We start from the raw sequence: 23,615 nt of genomic DNA, 5'->3' as shown, positions 1-23,615 counted from the left end.
CTTCTTTTATTTTCGATTCCCTTCTCCACTCCTTCTGTTTCTCATTTGTTTTCCTTCTCTTCTCTTCCCTATTTTTCCATTCTCTTTCTCTTCTCTTCCCTATTTTTCCATTCTCTTTTGACCCATATCCATACGCCTTTATTATTACTTTCATTTTGTATTTCATGCCTTTATTTATTCATTACTTAATTCTTTCTTATATTAGAAACTCTCATTCATTACCTCCTAAATTACTACACAAATTATTCCATTATTTTCTCCAATGCTACATGACTTCATTACCTCAATACTTGTCTCATTGGTTCATACATTAAATCATTACTTCATCCACTATTTTATTACCACATCATACTTTTATTCCATTGCTTCGTTGCTTGCTTCACACATTCATTATTAATTTCCAGGTCCATTATTTAGTTATTTCATTACATACTTCACTGTTTCATGACTTACTTCACTCCGTTATTAAATAGTTTCATCCACTGCTTTATTATTTGGTTTCTTGATTAATTCCTTACTTCACTACTTTATGATTTACTTCATTGCTTCATTATTTAGTTTGCTAATTAATTATTTACTTCACTGCTTCACTACTTACTTCACTGCTTGATTATTTAGTTTCTTCATTCGTTACTTACTTAACTGCTTCATTACTTTGTTTCTTAATTAATTCCTAACTTTAGCACTTCATTACTTGCTCCACTGCCTTATTATTTTATGTCTTGATTAATTACTTACGTCATTCCTTCATTATTTTAGTTCCTTAATTAATTCCTTACTTCACTGTTTCATTACTTAGTTTACTGCTTCACTACTTACTTTACTGCTCCATTACTTACTTCACTACATTATTGTTTACTTTACTGCTTCATTACTTTACTGCTTCATTACTAACTGCTTCATTACTTACTTTACTGATTCATTATTTACTTTACTGCTTCATTACTTTATTGGTTCATTACTTACTTTACTGCTTCATTACTTACTTCACTGCTTCCTTAGTTGCTTATTGCTTCATTGTTTACTTCACTACTTCATTATTTACTTCGCTGCTTCATTATTTACTTCACTGCTTCATTACTTACTTCACTGCTTCATTATTTACTTCACTGCTTCCTTAGTTGCTTTATTGCTTAATTGCTTACTTCACTACTTCACTATTTACTTTACTGCTTCATTATTTACTTCACTGTTTCATTATTTACTTCACTGCTTCATTACTTACTTCACTGCTCCATTATTTACTTCACTGCTTCCTTAGTTGCTTTATTGCTTCATTACTTACTTACTACTTCATTAATGACTTTGCTGCTTCATTACTTACTTCACTGCTTCATTATTTACTTCACTGCTTTATTATATACTTCACTGCTTCATTATTTACTTCACTGCTTCATTATGTACTTCACTGCTTCATTACTTACTTTACTGCTTCATTATTTACTTCACTGCTTCCTTAGTTGCTTTATTGCTTCATTACTTACTTCACTACTTCATTACTTACTTTGCTGCTTCATTACTTACTTCACTGCTTCATTATTTACTTCACTGCTTTATTATATACTTCACTGCTTCATTATTTACTTCACTGCTTCATTATGTACTTCACTGCTTCATTACTTACGTTACTGCTTCATTATTTACTTCACTGCTTCCTTAGTTGCTTTATTGCTTCATTACTTACTTCACTACTTCATTACTTACTTTGCTGCTTCATTACTTACTTCAATGCTTCATTATTTACTTCACTGCTTTATTATATACTTCACTGCTTCATTATTTACTTCACTGCTTCATTACTTACTTCAATACTTCATTATTTAATTTATTGCTTCATTATTTACTTCACTGCTTCATTACTTACTTCAATACTTCATTATTTAATTTATTGCTTCATTATTTACTTCACTGCTTCATTACTTACTTCAATACTTCATTATTTAATTTATTGCTTCATTATTTACTTTACTGCTTCATTATTTACTTCACTACTTCATTACTTACTTTGCTGCTTCATTACTTACTTCACTGCTTCATTATTTACTTCACTGCTTTATTATATACTTCACTGCTTCATTATTTACTTCACTGCTTCATTACTTGCTTCAATACTTCATTATTTAATTTATTGCTTCATTATTTACTTTACTGCTTCATTATTTACTTCACTGCTTCATTATTTACTTCAACACTTCATCATAACTTCACTGCTTCATTGTAACTTCACTGCTTAATTACTTACTTCACTTTACTCTTTCATTACTTACTTCACTAATTTATTATTTCCTTCTTTGATTAATTTACTTAATAAATTACTTTATTTTTTTACTTAGCCTAATTGTTTTATTCTTTCATACAATTTATTCACCATCTCCTTTATTCTTTACTTCATTCTTACCATCCTCGTTTTTTCTTTCCTTATAAGTTTATCTCTCTTTCTCCTTTCATACTTTTTTGCCTTGCTTTCTTCTGTATTTTACTTTTTCTTACTCTCCATATATTCGTACGGGTTTTTCTCAACTCTACTCAAGACAAAGCCGGATTCTCACCTATGCTATGACATCACATTCACTACAGACCGGCATCAGATACAATTCAAACTTGGGTTCCACGTAATGTTTAAGCATACAAGACACGCGTGGAAATTTACTTTCCATGTAAGCGCCTGTTACACTAATACAAGCAACAGTTTTACTTTAAGTTAGAATACGAAGTCAGTCCGACTTCAAGAAACTCAATTATCATCATATTTTTTTATTAATCACGCATTATCTACAAGCAAACAGCCTTCAATTAACAAGGCAATGCTGTAAGAAACGTAAGTAAATACAAGCATACAATAATAAAATTAGTCTACATTTTATAAAACACTATACGTTAAGAAATAGGCGAGCAGCATATTTTCATGTGTATAAACAAGAATGTAGGTATAACATGCCTCAGCAGTAACGCAGACCTTCAACTTCATTAAATGACGTGAGCTGAAACCATTATACAGGAACCTTCATAACCTAAGTGATGAAGTAATAAATATTCTACAGGAAGACATAATTAGAATCATTATTACAGAAACTAGTCAGAAATAGAGAAAGAGAGAGAAAAAAGATTTAATTACAGGAATTAAAAACAGAAAATTCATTGAGAAATAGAAAATTATACCAATTGCACGCACGTGGCTAAACTACGTTAGTCAAAACAAGGCTTTCCCATGCATAAGAGAATTATTTTTTGTTAAGTTTCATATTTTGATTCACATGGAAGACTGGAAACTGCTAGATCATCTAGGACAGTACTTGGTATTAAAGTACATAAATTACCAGCTAAAATTATTTTTTGTAACAGACTTTTACAAGTATAATTTACTTCAGAAGAAAAGTAATTTGAATGACGAATGACTTTTATCTGCAATAAATTTGTCCAGCGGTTTTTACTACTCTCCTTTATTACGTTTATGTAATGAATTTATATATAAGATAATTACGTCAAGGATGTAAGCAATAAAATAGCAATAAAGATAGCGTTGCTTCAACAGAGTTCTGGGCTTCAAGTAAGACAAAACGATACAAATGTATAATATTAAAAGAATCACACACAAACATATACGTATTTCCTGTCTAACGAAAGCTGCGTACATTCTTACGATTGTTAAGCATCTCTAAATATCAAAGTGATTAATAATAATAATAATAATAATAATAATAATAATAATAATAATAATAATAATAATAATAATAATAATAATACAAAATCATACCCACAAATTAAACAAACCAAAGAAGTGAGCATTCTTAAATTTCTGTCTGACATGGTATTAATCCCAATATGATATATCAGAGATGTTAAGATTTCTTAATAAGTTGTCTCCAGTTTTGTCTGTTTATAGAAGAGAAGGAAAATAAAAATATATAAAAATATAGAAGAGAAAGAAAATAAAAATATATAAAAATATAGAAGAGAAAGAAAATAAAAATATATAAAAATATAGAAGAGAAAGAAAATAAAAATATATAAAAATATAGAAGAGAAAGAAAATAAAAATATAGAAGAGAAGGAGAATAAAAATATATAAAAATATAGAAGAGAAAGAAAATAAAAATATATAAAAATATAGAAGAGAAAGAAAATAAAAATATATAAAAATATAGAAGAGAAAGAAAATAAAAATATATAAAAATATAGAAGAGAAGGAAAATAAAAATATATAAAAATATAGAAGAGAAAGAAAATAAAAATATATAAAAATATAGAAGAGAAAGAAAATAAAAATATATAAAAATATAGAAGAGAAAGAAAATAAAAATATAGAAGAGAAGGAAAATAAAAATATATAAAAATATAGAAGAGAAAGAAAATAAAAATATATAAAAATATAGAAGAGAAAGAAAATAAAAATATATAAAAATATAGAAGAGAAAGAAAATAAAAATATATAAAAATATAGAAGAGAAAGAAAATAAAAATATATCAAAATATAGAAGAGAAGGAAAATAAAAATATATAAAAATATAGAAGAGAAAGAAAATAAAAATATAAAGAAAAATGAAAAACAAAAAAAAAAATTAGAAGAAAGATAAAGAGCGGAAGAAAAATGAAGGGAAGAAAAAAGGAAATAAGAAAAATGAAAAGGTGAAAAGTAAAGAGGACAAGAAGAATAAAAGAGGAAAATAAAGAGGCGAAGAAAAATAAAAGAGGAAAATAAAGAGAAGGAAAAAGGGGAAATAAAGAGGAGAAAAAATAAAAAGAGCAAAATAAAGACAAGGAAAAAGGAGAAATAAAGAGGAGAAAATATAAAAAGGGGAAAATAAAGACAAGAAAAAAGGGGAAATAAAGAGGAGAAGAAATAAAAAGGACAAAATAAAGACAAGAAAAAAGGTAAAATAAAGAGGAGAAAAAAAGAGCAAAATAAAGACAAGGAAAAAGGGGAAATAAAGAGGAGAAAAAAATAAAAAGGGCAAAATAAAGACAAGAAAAAAGGGGAAATAAAGAGGAGAAAAAAATAAAAAGGGCAAAATAAAGACAAGGAAAAAGGGGAAATAAAGAGGAGAAAAAATAAAAAGAGCAAAATAAAGACAAGGAAAAGGGGGAAATAAAGAGGAGAAGAAAATAAAAAGGGCAAAATAAAGACAAGGAGAAAGGGGAAATAAAGAGGAGAAAAAATAAAAAGAGCAAAATAAAGACAAGGAAAAGGGGGAAATAAAGAGGAGAAGAAAATAAAAAGGGCAAAATAAAGACAAGGAGAAAGGGGAAATAAAGAGGAGAAAAAAATAAAAAGGGCAAAATAAAGACAAGAAAAAAGGGGAAATAAAGAGGAGAAAACTATAAAGAGGGGAAGGTAAGTAAAGATGACAAAAATAAGGAGAACAAAAATAAAGAGAAGGAAAATAAAGATGAGAAAAAAAAGGATAAGAAAAATGAAGAAGGGATAATTAATGGAAAAAATTTGGAGAAAAAATATGGAGAAGCTATATAAAAGGGGGGAAATAAGGAGAAGAAAAATAAAGAGGAGAAAAATCAAGGTGAGAAAAAACAAAGGATCATAAAAATAAAGAGTGGAAAAAAAATAAAAGAGAAATGACAAATAAAAATGAGAAGAAAAGTAAAGAGAAAATTATAACTAAATAAAGAGGAGAGAAAAATAACATTGGAAGAAAAATAATAATTAAGAAATTATAAATAAAGATAAAATAAATATATTATAATAAATAGGAGATAACAAATAAAGAGAAGTAGAAACATAGAGGAGACGAGGAAATTAGAAGAAAAAGAAGAGAATCAGGGGCGAAGAGAAGCAGTTATAGCTTAAAAATGCTTGTTACATAATTGAAGAGGTGTCGGCTTAGCACAATGTCTGACCTGCTGGTCATGGGAAGACAAATGAATGGACTTGTCGATGTCACGACCATGAGGATAGTCACATTAATTGAAAAATCCAGGTTATAAATCAAAGAGTTTCTTTTACGAGGCGGTGGAGGGCGTGAGTAAATTGAAGAGATGAAATGGTCATTAATTATTATTTTTACCGATTGTAATATTTCTTTCCGTACTCATCACCTTCTGCTTCCAAGAACTGCGTCCCTGCATCTGCTATACATGAGGGAGCATCAGGACTCGCTGAGAATCAGGTTTGCGTGGGGCAGCGCTACCCTTGTAAATCTGCACTCCACTTCTTGTTTCAGAGTGAGTATGTCATCGGCGGTCTCACGGAATCAACAACTGCATCACAGGATCCGGTTTTTATTATAACTTAGCTAATTTGCTTGTTTAAATACCTATTCATCATTATGCATTGATCTTTCTCTCCAGCCATTCCTTCCATTCCTCTTTATTTCTCTCCATCCATTGATGCATCGATACATTCATCCGTCCATCCATCCATCTTTCAAAACCATATGATCTGATACATCTCTGAATCTATACCATGTAATACGAACAGATGATTATCCATCCACTCATCCATCCATTCATCCATCCATCCATCCATCCATCCAAAGCCATTCGATCTGATACATCTTCGAAGCTACTCCAAGTAGTACGAACAGATGAGTATCCATCCATCCATCCATCCATCCATCCATCCATCCATATATCTTCCCATCCACTCACCCACGTACCCTCCCACCCATCCTTCCATCAATCCATATATATTCCATGCACTCACCCACCCACCCATCAATCCATCCTTCCATCCATCCATATATCCATTCATCCACTCACCCACCCACCCTCCCATCCATCCATCCATCCATCCATCCTTCCATCCATTCATATATCCATCCATCCACTCACCCACCCACCCTCCCATCCATCCATCCATCCATCCACCCATCCTTCCATCCATTCATATATCCATCCATCCACTCACCCAACCACCCTCCCATCCATCCATCCATCCATCCATCCACCCATCCTTCCATCCATCCATCCACTCACTCACCCACCCTCCCATCCATCCATCCATCCATCCATCCTTCCACCCATCCTTCCATCCATTCATATATCCATCCATCCACTCACTCACCCACCCTCCCATCCATCCATCCATCCACCCATCCTTCCATCCATTCATATATCCATCCATCCACTCACCCACCCACCCTCCCATCCATCCATCCATCCTCCATCCACCCATCCTTCCATCCATCCACTCACTCACCCACCCTCCCATCCATCCATCCATCCATCCTTCCACCCATCCTTCCATCCATTCATATATCCATCCATCCACTCACTCACCCACCCTCCCATCTATCCATCCATCCATCCTTCCATCTATTCATATATCCATCCATCCACTCACACACCCACCCTCCCATCCATCCATCCACCCATCCTTCCATCCATTCATATATCCATCCATCCACTCACTCACCCACCCTCCCATCCATCCATCCATCCATCCACCCATCCTTCCATCCATTCATATATCCATCCATCCACTCACTCACCCACCCTCCCATCCATCCATCCATCCACCCATCCCTCCATCCATTCATATATCCATCCACTCACTCACCCACTCTCCCATCCATCCATCCATCCACCCATCCTTCCATCCATTCATATATCCATCCATCCACTCACTCACCCACCCTCCCATCCATCCATCCATCCACCCATCCTTCCATCCATTCATATATCCATCTATCCACTCACTCACCCACCCTCCCATCCATCCATCCATCCACCCATCCTTCCATCCATTCATATATCCATCCATCCACTCACCCACCCACCTTCCCATCCATCCATCCATCCATCCATCCACCCATCCTTCCATCCATCCAGTCACCCACCCACCCTCCCATCCATCCATCCACCTATCCTTCCATCCATCCACTCACCCACCCACCCTCCCATCCATCCATCCATCCACCCTTCCTTCCATCCATCCAGTCACCCACACACCCTCCCATCCATCCATCCATCCACCCATCCTTCCATCCATCCAGTCACCCACCTACCCTCCCATCCATCCATCCATCCATCCAGTCACCCACCCACCCTCCCATCCATCCATCCACCACCCATCTACCCACCCATCCATTTACCCACCCACCCATCCATCCAGCCATCCACCAACACATTCATCCACTCACCCATCCACTCACTCACCCACCGATCCATTTGGCCATCCATCCATTCACTCACCTATCCACTCACCCACCCACCGATCCATCCACCCGTCCATCCATTCACCCACCCATCCATTCATCCACCCACCTATTCACTCACCCACCCACCTATTCACTCACCCACCCACCCATCCACTCACCCACCCACCTATTCACTCACCCACCCATCCACTCACCCACCCACCGATCCATCCACCCATTCACCCACCCATCCACTCACCCACCCACCTATTCACTCACCCACCCATCCACTCACCCACCCTTCCATCCATCCAATCACCCATCCATCCATCCACCCACCCACCCACCTATCCACTAATCCACCTACCCATCCATCCATCAACCATCCATCCATCCACTCACTCACCCACCCATCCATCCACTCACTCACCCACCCATCCATCCACCCACCCATCCATCAACCACCCACCCATACATCCACTCACCCACCCATCCATTCACCCACCCATACATCCACTCACCCACCCACCTATTCACTCACCCACCCACCCATCCACTCACCCACCCACCGATCCATCCACCCATCCATCCATCTAATCACCCATCCATCCATCCACCCACTAACCCACCCACCCACCCATCCATCCATCAACCACCCATCCATCCACTCACTCACCCACCCATCCACCCACCCATCCATCAACCACCCACCCATCCACTCACCCACCCATCCATCCATTCATCCATCCATCATTCAAAGTCATCCGATCTGGTACATCTTCGAAGCTATTCCATGTAATACGAATAGATGATTATGAATCCATCCATTCCTGTATTAAAAATGTAAATCCATATTGTCATCCATTCATGTTTTAATTCATCCACATGTTCATTCATCATCTACCAGGCTTTCATCCACCCATATTTTGTATATGAGAAAGCAAAAAGAGAGTAGCTCTAATTACAATTATTTGTGTTATGTTATAATTATTGGCAAAATAAATACATAAATAAAAATACAATAAATTGAATAGTTTCGTACAATACATAATTATAATATGCAGGCGCATCAACGAATTTGGCATATTGCAAATCAATCTTACACTACACAAGTGAAGATCTAGACAGATTAATTAAACGTAGGTCTATGAGAGTCTAAGAAACAGGCTTCAAGGATGATAATGATAATGATGATGATTAATATTACATAACCCACGTTTTTTCCATGCTTATAGAATACAAAGTTTCATTGTTGCATGAGATTTGTGAACCTTTATAGGAATCAAATGTTACAGAAGCGTAACATTGCAAATGGGTGGATCCATAAAGGGAGGAACTACAGAGATTTTTCACGCGATCATCCATACAATAAACAGAAAAGGAAGTGACGTATTAACAATTTTAAGCGTGCTGGGAATCAATTGCTCTTAGAGGCTACAAATAGGGTAGGAGTTAACTTATCTTGAGTTACAGTCGCGAAACTTTAACCTTTCACGATTCTTTCTTAGTCTCATTTAGCCAAATAACACTAAGATATAAAATGACGATAGTGCAGGCTGAGTGAACCAATAAAGTGCATAAGATTTGCTGATGATATGGCGTTATTGGCAGAAGAGGAGACGATACTAAGGGATATGCTAGTGAAGCAAAATGACAGCTGTGTGCAATATGGAATGAGGATAAATTCAAACAAGACGAAGATCATGGTTATAGAAAGAAGAATAAAGAATATAAACATGCGAATTCTAAATGAGACAGTAGAGCAAGTGGACAGCTTCAAATAAGCAGTAACATGAGCTGCTGCCAGGAAGTCAATTGTAAAGGAAGTAATAGGAAAAGAGCAGGTTCTATCCTAGATCATATATGTAACAGATAACTCCTCGCTACATTAAAATCGGCAGCACTTTGAAGAGAACAACCGCCAGGATCGCCATCCGTCATCCGTAAACGAACACGAGATGGCAGCACAGTAGCTAATGCAATTCAAATGGGAATTATGACGTGACTCCTTATGTAACAACTAGATGGCAGCGTAGTAAACCTGACAAAAGTTGTTAACCTCAAAGCCTATAAGCCCGACATATCTGTTACATATATGATCTAGGGTTCTATGAAACTCTGGAAAAAGAACTAAGGGATAGGAAACGTGGGGTGTAACTTTAATAGTGGCAACACTGCTTTAAAAGCGAAACGAGACAGAGTTAATTGTTGTCACTTCTACCACATGTTAGTCTATGTCTGCCCTCCTCCCCCCTAAAAGGACTCTTCCGTCCGACTCACAGCGCATGCGCTGTGGAGAGTTGAAGTTAGTCTCCTGTTAGTTACAGCTCTAAGCGGTTGTGTTTCGCCATGTTTACAAAGCAGGAACAATGATCTTGGCTGAATGTTAATGCACAGTATTTCCGTAATTTTTTTAGCATAATCTGAGACCAGCGTTGCGAAGAAAGCGCCCACACGTTTTGCAGAACACTCCCATCATTTTGCAGGATAACGCAGAGGCGCACACGGCACAGCCTGTAGCTGATTTGTATTGTCGCTGGGGGTGAGAAGTGCTTTTCCAGCCACCACATTCACCGGACTTAAATCCCTGTGATTACGACTTAATCCCGAAGATGAAATAACTACTTCGTGACGTTCGATTCCGGACTGTTCCCGATATTCTGCAGGCAGTAGGGCGGTCCATCAGAAACATCAACAGAACAGGAACTGCTACAGGGATACTACGACTTCCACATCGCTGACAACGAGTTGTAGACAATGCTGATTACTACATTGAAGGACTGTAGAAGGTTCACAGATGTATCACTTGTATATTCGTAATAAATAAATAGTTGCCATTATTAAAGTCACAACCTGTGTAGAATGAATAGAATAGAATGTTTTATTTTCGCTGGCAGAGTTAAGGCCATAAGGCCTTCTCTTCCACTCAATCAGCCTTAATCAATACAATACATATTTAAATTACGAATATTTACCTTACACTTAAAAGATTCTCCAGCAATATTCTTCAGTTAAGTTTTAACGACTAGTACATGTTTATTTAAATTTAGATAAACCTATAAGAAAAAGTAATAACTTAATTTATGAGCTAATTTAATTCAATCAATTATAACTAATTTTAGATAGCTAGTAAAATGATGAGAATTAATTTAATATAAGTTTACTAGAACTATGTTACAGAGAAAAAAATATAAATCTAAAATATATTTATGCTCGACCATGCCGAAATGTAGTAATTATACACCTGGTAGCAGTCCTTTAATGCATGTCATTAAAGTACACCTACTCATTAAAGTACCGGTACAGGTGTTTTCAGCCAATGACAGCTGAGCTTACAGGTGTTCAGCCAATGACAAGTCTGCTTTGTACCGTTATAAAACCGCAAGTATCGATTATTCTCGGATATGCAATCGAAAGAGAATTAGCGAAAAGTCACGGAGGCTGGAAATCCAATACTGTCGCAGAAGGTTATGTTCTGTTACTATAATAATTAGCGTTAATTGTAAATAATATTCAAATAAATTCAATTTGTCATCTCGTTTTTCAATGTCGAATTCAATAATCAAGGTTATATCAAGTTTAACGCGATTACATCAAGGTCAATGACATTATTGTTCCTCGGAAAAAATCAATACTTTCGCGTCTGCGCACATCTCACAATTCACGACCTAGAACAAGGTCACTTCCGATCTTGTTAGATACAAATAAAATGTAGGCTATACATCTGAATAATTTCAAGTTAGAAATATGGTCGAGCATAAAAAGTCGTATGAAACTCGCCTATAATGGTAATTAAGAAGCTCGTATGAAAATTATGAAACTCGCTTGCGCTCGTTTCATAAACACCCATACTCGCTTCTTAATTACTATCATTATAGGCTCGTTACATAATGTACTATTATATAATGAGAATATTAATGTAAAGAAATTTTGCCATTAGAGGTTTTGTATTCTATTTAGAGAAATTAATGGTAATAATAAGAATGGACAGATGTTAGTTTCATTATAAGTAACAAATATTAATCAATAAATGATCTGTTAAGTAAGAATTTATGTAATTTTGACCCAAATGGAGTTATTGTCCAACAACCCCTTACATCACTCGGAAGCGAGTTCCAGTTTCTAGGAACTGAAACTGTATAGAATGAAGAATATAAATATGTCTTGTGGTAGGGTATAATGAGTAAATTGATATGATGAGACCTGGTATTTAGCTGATGATATGCGGATACATTTTGAAAACGAGAAGCCAAATAGATTGGGGTAGTGATGCGCAGAATTTGAAATAAGAGAATAAGAGAATGCAGGGCTCGTCGATCACAAGACAGATTTTGGAAAGACGGGGAAACATGATCATACTAGGAAGTGACTAGTGAAGTGCTTTGTGTGGAGTGTGGAATTGTATGAGGCAGAAACATGGACATTACAACGAAATGAAGAGAAGCGATTAGAAGAGAAGTGAATTTGGAGAAGAACATAGCGTGTGAAGAAAGAATGATGCTGAAACTGATCAGAAAGAGAAAAGGGATTTGGTTGGGTCACTGGCTGAGAAAAAAACTGTCTACTGAAGAATGTACTGAAAGAAATGGTGAACGGGAGAAAAGTTCGGGGCAGAAGAAGATGTCAAATAATAGGCGGCATTAAGATAGGTAGATCATATATGGAGACTAAGAGGAAGGCGGTAAGGGAGAATGTGGGTTTGTAGTGAAAGACCTGCCCTTGAGCAGAGAACTATGGAAGAAATATAATATAATATAATATAATATAATATAATATAATATAATATAATATAATATAATATAATATAATATAATATAATATAATTAAGCATCCTGAAACCGAAAATCGCTTTTTTGACATTTTTGTTTGTACATATGTTTGTCTATCTGTCTGGATGTTTGTTACCTTTTCAGGCGATAATGGCTGAACCGATTTATATGATAATTGGAATATGAATTAAGTTCGTTGTAACTTAGATTTTAAGCTATATGCCATTTAAAATACTTTATTTAAAAGGAGGTTTATAAGGGGGCTTGAATTAAATAAATCCAAATATTTCCCTAATTATTGATTTTCATGAAAAATGTTACATAACAAAAGTTTCTTTAAAATGATTTCCGATAAGTTTTATTCTATACAAAATTTTGATAGAACTGATATTTAATGAGATAAATGAGTTTTAAAATAAAAAGTATATAATATAATATAATATAATATAATATAATATAATATAATATAATATAATATAATATAATATAATATAATATAATATAATATAATATAATATAATATAATATAGCTCTATAACATAAAAGGAATTTAACAAAAACAGGATCTAATTTTGTTTTGTGTTATATGCGAATTTACAATGGTAGGGTCTACACCTGTGGAGTAACGGTTAGCGCGTCTGGCCGCGAGACCAGGTGGCCCGGGTTCGATTCCCGGGCGGGGTAAGTTACCTGGTTGAGGTTTTTTCCGGGGTTTTTTCCTCAACCCAATATGAGCAAATGCTGGGTAACTTTCGGTGTTGGACCCCGGATTCATTTCACCGGCATTATCACCTTCATCTCATTCAGACGCTAAATAACCTAAGATGTTGATAAAGCGTCGTAAAATATCCTACTAAAATAAAAAAATACAATTGTAAGCCTATTAATTTTACAGAACACTAAGTTCTGAAAACCAGTTTGTTCTGTTTATTTATATGCAATGAATAAATTGTACGCTTCCCGACTACGAAGACATGACATTATTCATGTTTAACAGCTAGCGAAGAGAAATAGAAGATGGGTTCCAGATCCGGGAATCAAGTGCTTACATAACGATGAATTAAGATCCAGGCTTGTAAGAGGTGCAGTCGTCATGGATACAAGTGAGCAATTTGCAGACCTCTCAAGTTACCTTCGTTCAAATCACCTTATAGATCATTTTAAATGGGGAGTGGGCAGCAGTGATGGATTATTTAAAAGAGGTTTGAATCAGACGTTTTTTTATTGTTAGCGTAATATCCAGGTCACGACTTCGCGAAGGTTAGAGCTTCCTTAGATATCAGGTAAAAAACGGTGTCATTAAATTACACATAGGCTACATTTCCTTTATACATTTCACGTAATAAATAATGAAATCAATACATTACATAATGTTGTGTTAAATTGTACAAAACCACTGCTTAACAGATGTATTTAATCGTCTTGGTGAATCATGGCTAGAGCTGTAGACGGAGCGAGTAGATCCGTTTGAGTTACTCGGTTCTATCGGTTTATGTGCTTGGCAGCGGAGCACCGAAATTACTCGGTTAACCGTAGCCGTTACCGGTCAGTTCAAACGTTCAAACAGAGTTCTCGTGTTTTACTTAATTGTAGCAGACAATAACGTAGGTACTGTTGTATTTCAATATTTTCTACTGCTGGACAAATTATTTCCTTATCCCCAAGGCGGGCTGAAAGGCCTCTAGTATTGAAGAGGAGTTCATCCTATTATATGACATGTCAAGTGGACCTAATGAAAACTGAATCTGAACATATTACTGTAAATAATAATAATAATAATAATAATAATAATAATAATAATAATATATAATAATAATAATAATAATAATATTATTATTATTATTATTATTATCATCATCATCATCATCATATTAGAGTGTTTGATTAATATTAAAATATGTTAAAAAAGAAGTGCATTATGTTTCTTTTCTATTTGTGTTTATTGGATTTGTGTTACCTCATCAGTCATCATTTTATTTGTATTTATTTCTACGAATTATGTTACCTAATTACTTTAATTTTTTAATAATATTACTCTTCACCAAAGAGGACATGGTTGTATTGATGGCTAGTAATGTTATAAAATAAGTAAGCATTATGTTCTTCAGTTTAAGATTCCATGTTTTATTGATTATTTTATACACTTTCCGTAATAGTAAGTAGTTCTGTGTGTTATTTTTAAGTGTTTTAGGCAGCGCTTCATGGAGCCCGTTTCTTCCTATCTTCTTTTTTACTTAGCTGCAGCGTTTAACGTTTACCTCACATGTTAATTTATTAGCTGTTAGAATTATAAATTGTTTTATCAATTTTATTCCTTCTGTCATATATAACACTGAAAGTTAAATAGGCCTTTCATACAAAATAACTCCGAAAATAGTTGTAATCACGCAAATGAAATTTACAACCGCCATTTTGCAATGAAGAGAAGCACTTTTTTCTCGTCAATCGGCAAAGCGAAAGCGCTTTACAAAACGCTTTTAAAACACGCTTGGTTTCACTTTCAAAGTACGTTCTAAAATCGACTCAATCTATCTAAATTTTAAATCTGCCGCCACAAATTTGTACTCGGTACTGTACTCGGTTCAACCGAGTAATGACGTCATAGTAACTGCTCCGAGCCGAATCGCTCCGTCCCCAGCCTTAATCATGGCTAACAAGCGAGAATGTCGTGAAGCAATCCTGGCTTCAATCCCCGCCTCCGGGAAATACGACATTCGTGGAGGATGTAGGTTTACCAGTGTCCGTATTTCATCACACATGACCTGTTTTTCTGGTAGTGTTCTGCGTCCGGCCTGGCATTGTAGAAAATCAGAAATGGTGCTGCTTTTCTCTCTTGTCAAATTCTCAGTGGACCAAAGAGGGAAACCCTGTCTACAGGGTGATTCAGTAAAATCGTGCAAAAATTAAACAAGAAATAATTAATGCGCTATAGAACATTTTAACATAGGGAATTTGAGGTATGCGAAATCAGATTTAGCAGATAGTCCATGAGTTTAAACGTGTATATCGATTTCGCTCACTGTTTTCCATATTATCTACACTTATATTTATTTTTTACATTTTAAAATTATTATAATATTATTCACAAATAAGATCTACAGCAAAATTCACTGGTAAGTTTGGAGAAACAGTGACGATTGACAAGGAATCGAGATTTTTCTAAAATCCTTTTGGCTTACAGCCGATAGAAGATCCTGAAAGTTTATAGCTTGAATTTATAAACCTACAGAACAGCACGCCACTCAGATTCCAGCAAAATCAGGAATCTAACTGTTCGTAATGCTGCCTAAGTCAGAATTTCCAAATACAGTTTTTTCTTCCATATATACTGTAGGTGCTTGAGGCATAGTTTAATACAAGAAAGAAGTGTAAAAGCTCTCAAGTACAGAAAGAGCTCAGAAGTAAGCTTATTTCATTTGCCGTAACACGTAAAAAATTACTTCTTTGAATTTGTGATTGTTTGCGAATACAGACTATTACCTTTCTGAGAACAGAGGAATACTCTTTAATGTATAAAGACTTGTAAATTCTCGCGTTCTATCTTTCAAATAAGGCATATAATAAGAAATATTAACAAATAATATGATATTAAATAAGTGTTGCAGCTATATTTGTTGTCTCTTGAAAAGGTTGTATTCAGGTTGTGTTTCCAGTACTAAACTAATTTACAAAGCTAGGAAATAATATAATTTTGTTATGTGTATCTAGGTACAGTCTAAATTTACTATAATTATCGTGCCATGCGTCATCCTGAAATTCAAATCATGGAGTAGATATCACGACCATCTACATGAGCCGCCAGAGCGCACCGTGGCAGTGAACTGCTTTTGCAGCGAAACTAAAAACAACTTGTAACTGCTGCAGCTGGCTTCGTCTATATTTATCTCTTTAAGTTTTTTTTCGCACTTAGTGAACACGAGTTGCCCATCCATGGCCTATAGGGTTTTCAGAAGTCAGAAAATATCTATACTAATAATAAATCTGTAGCCGAAATTTTTCTGATAATTTTCGATTTTCCAAAAATAATTGGTCCTAACATATATAATTAACCACCCTGAAACCGAAAATCGCTTTTTTGAAATTTTTGTTTGTATGTCTGTCTGTCTGTCTGTCTGTTTGTTACCTTTTCACGCGATAATGGGTGAACGGATATCGATGAAAATTGGAATATAAATTAAGATCGTTGTAACTTAGATTTTAGGCTATATGGCATTCAAAATACATTATTTAAAAGGGGGGTTATAAGGGGGCCTGAATTAAATAAATCGAAATATCTCGTTTATTATTGATTTTTGTGAAAAATGTTACATAACAAGAGTTCCTTTAAAAATAATTTGCGATACGTTTTATTCCTTGAAAAAGTTTTGATAGGACTGATATTTAATGAGATAAATGAGTTTTAAAATTAAAATAACTGCCATCTAAGGGCGTGTAATGAATTAAAAAACAAATGACTTTGTCTATAAGGGGCCTTGGACAGTAACACTCGAAAGCTATGAAAGATAGCCTACAGATAATGTTTCTGTCTTTGTATGAAGTAATAACGGATGCTAAATTAACCGATTTGTATAATTAATTATTATTTCACCATTGGAAAGTGTAGTTTCTCTAGATGGACATAATGCTATAATGTTATTACAGTAACTGAATAGCTTAATATCAAAGACGGACATCTGACCTCAGATCGAAATTTAGATAATGTAGGTTCTGATGCATTTTTTCATGCTCATTTCAGTTATGGTGAACTATATGCAAACTCTAACACTACATCTATAAAAATAAATTGTGTTAAAATATTACAAAGAACACTGTGAAACAAAAAGTGCCTCTAGATCAAAACTATGGAGACAACAGATGTCCGTCTTTGATATTAGATTAAAATAACTTCTTATACACAGACACTTAATAGGCTATTTTGTATATTCATTAAACTATGGTTGCATGTAATAACACATAAGAAACATAAAGGAATTGTCATTGCACCATATGATTGCTCTCTGGACGAAAATGATCGCATTTTAATAATTTAAATACAATTTAAATTGAGTAACGTATTAAACGATTTATCCTTCTATCAAACACGAATGTTCCCTGGATAAAACGTCCTATTTTAATTATGTAATTACTTTATATTTATTTCTAACAGGTGCAGCGGAGCGCACGGATACGGCTAGTTAAAAATATTATTTTATTTTCACAGATATACTTCTACTTCAATTGTTTCACTGTTATTGCCATGGCAAATGAAAGACATTAACAGCAAGTGAATGTGTTCTTTTTTTTTTGTTTTGCAAATTCAACAGTTTTGTCTTTATAAATGTAAATTAGCTTTATTCGATGTAACTAGTAATGCAATAGAAATTGTCTCAGAGCAATAAGAAGACTGGAGACTCCAAATGAATTGAGTTACGGACCCTGAAATTTGTGACAGAATGAATTCCTGGAAGATATTCTAAACAGCTTGAGGTTGGGGAAAACCTGACGCGGACGTAATTCGTTTGCAACAAACTTGGACATTGCATTGAGTTGAACATGACTAAATCGAAAGCTAAGGAAGTGATGACTAATGAGGTAGTCAAGGATACGGCAGTGAGAGCAATGCATCAACTTGTGGCATCTTGATTTCGTTTAAAATCGAAATTTAGTAGTTATTTTCGGTCTCAAACAGCAAGGTCGTCTAGAATTAGCACGAGAACGATTACATTGCTATATATCAAGAAGGCTAAGTGCAGGGTTGCCAATACACGAAGAAATAATAAATTATGAAACGATTAGAAAAGCAGTGTTAATGAAGTACACCAAATTATGATCTACTGGGTGTTCAGTTCAAAGTATGTCATGGCTCGCTGTATGCCGTCATGTGGCTAGTCGATGAGCCTAGAGAATTCAATCTTCCTACACTTCCGCAGAGGTGTATTACTTACGTGCCAGAGAAGTTGCCTAGCAAGTACGGCGTTCATTCTGAAAAGTACTTACTGATACGTACGGTAACTCCAGTAGTGGCAGGAATGTGAACTGTTCGGAAACACGTACTGGGGTAAGTTTTTTTCTTACTGTCGGGATATGGCGAGAGGGTTAAGACGATTACTTAGGTACAGTATTTGTTGACATTAATTTCGACTTCAACATGGACACGGAGCATTTGATTTGTGTTGTGGAATGTTGCCGTACGCAACCGATGATAACAAATACCCTGCGTACGACTTGGCCGCTCAAAACACAGTTCGAAAGAGGTTATGGTAGCACACAGACCGTACAGACCGCCATCTGTTGCTACGACGTTCAAGTTATACCGTACACGTTCTCAAGTTCAGATTGAACGCCTTGATTAATAGGCAACTTCTCTGACACAAAAGCTGAAACTCGCTTCAAATCGCTGACTCATTAACAGTGACGTCATGACACACTATGAAATGAACAGCCAGTATTGCTGTAAGAAACGTGAAGAATGAGCCTATATTTCATGTTCCCATAATGTATTGTATAACGTTGTCAGAAATAGGACACGTGTTTTCTGTTAAAGAGGGATAGATTTGAATTATTTTTGGAACAATTTCTTACATCAAAAACTGTGTCATATAAATCAATATTTTCCCTGTTCACATTAATACTAGATACTACGAATTGTAAGACATACTACGTGGAAGGAGAGATTCATTTCATTTTCATTTCATTTATTATATTCCATATATCTTACATGAGCAATGAAGCTTTAAGATGTGGAACAAATCAAAATTTTACAATATTACAATTACAATTTTTACAAATTTTTACAATTTTTACAATATTTTACAATTTTTACAGTTTTACAATTTTGTAATTTTCTACAATTTTTTTACAATATTTTGGGGAGCTGTAGTGAGATCATGTGAGGCCCGAGGATTCGCCAAAAGATTACCCGGCATTTGCCTTATGGTTGGGGAAAACCTCGGTAAAAACCCAACCAGGTAATCAGACCAAAGGGGGTGAAATGAAGTGAGGCTGAGAACTCGCCATAAACCATCCGGTCGTGAAAAGCAGTGTGACTAAACATAACTTCATTCATTGCAACTTAATGCAAAGCGAATTAATGTAGTGGAACTAAGTGTAACTTTATGCCATACAACTTACAGCAACGGAACTAAATACATTTTAAGGAGAATTTTACGTTAACGTATATGGAAATGATTATGTATCTGCTAAAATTTAAACTGCATGAATTTATGTTTAGAAGAAAACATGCCGAAGTATAACAAAGTGAATGAAACAATAAAAGACACGAGATACACTGTTAGATTCACATAGTAGTTCACCTGATGAAGAAATATTGTATCATCATATTTCAGGTTTGCTTCAGTAACGTCTTGTGACATAAAAGAAATATTGTTTTTTTTTTCTGAACCTAAAAGGAGTATTTCTTTTGATAAAATGAAAATGTTCATTGCTATTTGTTATAATGAGGCTAGAATCATAATTGTATACTTTGTATGTTATTTTTCTATGTATGGGTAATATTTTAGATTGGGAGTTACGAAGTTTGTAATTACAAATTATTGCCTTTTTTTTTTAAATTACTCATTTATTATTTTCTTGCTCTAATGCCGTGGACGATTGAAGCACATGTTTGGTTACCACCCGGCTGTAGCCTACATGTTTGTCGTTCTGATTCATTGATATTGAGAGCTGCCATATTACTTTTCATTCGGTAGAGATACAGTCAAAACTTTACACAACTTAACAGCTTTGGTATATTACCAACTTCCTACCTCTGATCGTCATACACTGCTTTCTTAAATTAACTAAGTACATTGGGAATTAAATGAATGGATTTCCCAAAACACGCTATGAAATGTTTCAAATAAAACAATTTTATCTCGAAAAGGAAGCAAAAACGAGTAAATATGTAGGCTATTAAACATTTTATTGAAATATCTCAAAGAATAACCCCCTGAAATTAATGACATTATTTAAATTACGATTCACCATGTAGGCCTATTTAGGAATATCTTCACGATATGTGTCAGAGGAAGAATAATTGTTTGTATAGTCAGCGATGCAAGAATGGAGAGACAAAGGATCTGGCCACTCTATCCCATTTTCTCCTAGCTTAGTTACCTCATGAGTGATGCCTTATTGTTATAAGTAGGGACCGGATTTTTATGTAATAAAATTACGTATTTTATTCCTTTCAACCTAACCGTATCTAAATAACAAATCTTTGCGAATCTTGTAATTACCATTAATATATTAAAATTTGATACTACATATTTTTACATATTTACTCCACATTACATATTATGACTTGATATTACATAAATCTAGGGGATTTATTCATTTTTACTTCTCTGAAGGGAAAAGAAAAACTTCTGCTGGATAAGTTTACAATTTTAAATATACAGATTTAGAAAGCCTTTTTACCTACCCAAGAAAGGATATATTTCGGGATGAAACATAACGTCTTAAAGTTCCAGGAAGTAATAGAGGCATACACCCCATACCGCCCAATGTAAATATGAGTGAAAAAGGCAACCTTTCTCATACCTTGTATTGTAAAAATCACTCAGAAAGTAGCGTTGCTTTCATGCGGTGGAGTGGGACGAGGATGACATGATTTGTCTCGAACTATAATTGTTCTGCACATGTCTCAACAAGCCGTTCCCATGCAATTTGCAACCTTACCCACCCTCTTCCTAATCCTTCCAAGGAAAACCATGTCTTAAATTAGGTTTGAGATTCTTAAATTAGGTTTTGAGATTCTTAAACTAGGTTCCGAGGCCATAATTCCATACTTAATGCGTATATTTCATGTTTCCATAAACAATGCAGCTATTCCATGTGACTGGAAATCAGCTATAGTGGTACCCATACATAAAGGTGGAAATAAATTAGATGTCGGAAACTACAGACCGATTAGCCTTACATCTGTCGTATGTAAAGTCATGGAGCATTTGATATCGGATTATATTCGCCATGTTCTAAATGCGAAAGATTGGTTTTACAACCGCCAGCATGGTTTTAGGGAAGGCTTCTCATGTGATAGTCAAATTACGTCGCTGGTTCAGGATCTAGCTGAAGAGGTAGATAGAGGCGGAAGAATCGATGCAGTTGTGATTGATTTTTCGAAAGCATTTGATTTGGTGCCATATGACATATTAATAGATAAGTTAAGTAGGCTAGGAATAGATAAAAGAGTGGTGCTATGGATCCAAGAATTCTTAAAAGGTAGAACCCAGAGAGTTAGAGTAGGTCATGAAATATCGGAAATTGGAAATATAAGTTCAGGGGTGCCACAGGGCAGCGTTCTGGGTCCATTACTCTTTATAATATACGTAAATGACCTATGCCAGAATATTACATCAAATGTGAGGCTATTTGCAGACGACTGCATTATCTATAGAAAGATTAGGAATAATTCAGATGTAGATGCTATTCAAATAGACTTGAATAAAATTTATAACTGGGCGTTAAAGCATAGGATGAAAATAAATGGTTCTAAAAGTAAATCTATAAACCCGAGAGGAAACTAGTCTTAATTACGAATTCAGTAGTGTTGTAATTCCGCAAGAACAATGTTGTAAATACCTAGGAGTGTATTTAAACTCCAAACTTTCTTGGGGAGAGCATGTTGATAATGTTACGGGTAAAGCATGGAGGGCACTTCACTTTATTATGAGAATCTTGAGAAAGGCTAGCCCAAAATCGAGGGAAATAGCATATCTAACGTTAGTGCGACCGTTAATGGAATACGGAACTACATGTTGGGATCCCTATAGAATATATCAGATAAATTCTTTAGAAAGAATCCAGTATAGGGCAGCTAAATTTGTTAAAGGTAAAAGAGAAGATGGAAACAATACGATAAAAGAACTTAAATGGGAAACTTTGGAAAACAGACGTAGGAAAACTAGAATAACATCATTGTATAGAGCACATCTAGGTCAGAAAGCATGGGTAGACATAACGGCTCGGTTAGAAAAGCCAACGTACTATGGTAGGAACGATCATGATTTTAAAATCAAATGTAGGAAACAGAAAACGGATGTAGGTAAATTCTCATTTTTAAATAGAACTATAAATGATTGGAATGACCTACCTGCAGCGATCTTTGAGGGCTGTCCTTCCTTAAGGAGTTTCAAGAATAACTTAAAAAGTTGTGTATAAAGTGAAAATTAAAATTAAGGTGACATTCAACATTTAATTTTTTAAGGTGACATGTATTTATCTAGCCTGACGAGTTTAATTCCTTGGTTTGAATTGTAAATTATTTAAAAATAGCGTGTAAGAGGGCCTTAGACTAGAAATATTTAGTTTAAATGTAGTTCTGTTTATAAGTATGCATAAGAATGCAATTATTTGACTTATTTGAACTGTTGTATCAGTGAAGCGAGGTGAGTCAGTGAAGTTATGGTTTTACAGTGCAGTGAACAGTTCCGATCAGTGATAATTTATAGCGTCAATGAAATGTGTTCTATAGTGTCAGTGAAATGTGTTACAGAGTGTCAGTGAAATGTGTGCTAAAGTGTCAGTGAAATGCGTCATAGTGCCACTACAGGGAATGAGATGAGAGTAAAGTGAAAGACTATTGAAACTTACGTAGGACCTATACATAATTATGTAGGTTGTATTGTAAAATTAGGTATTTTATTTATGTTTTATTATTATTGTGTTAAATTGTATTGTGTGTTCTTATTGTATTGTGTATAAAATTGTATATGTGTTGTAAAATTGTATTGTGTATTGTAAATTTTATTGTGTATTGCTTATCATTTTATTG

This window comes from Periplaneta americana, chromosome 2, assembly GCF_040183065.1.
Source record: "Periplaneta americana isolate PAMFEO1 chromosome 2, P.americana_PAMFEO1_priV1, whole genome shotgun sequence".
Lineage (NCBI taxonomy): Eukaryota > Metazoa > Arthropoda > Insecta > Blattodea > Blattidae > Periplaneta > Periplaneta americana.
The sequence above is the reverse complement of the archived record's forward strand: the minus strand, read 5'-3'. Positions refer to the sequence as shown.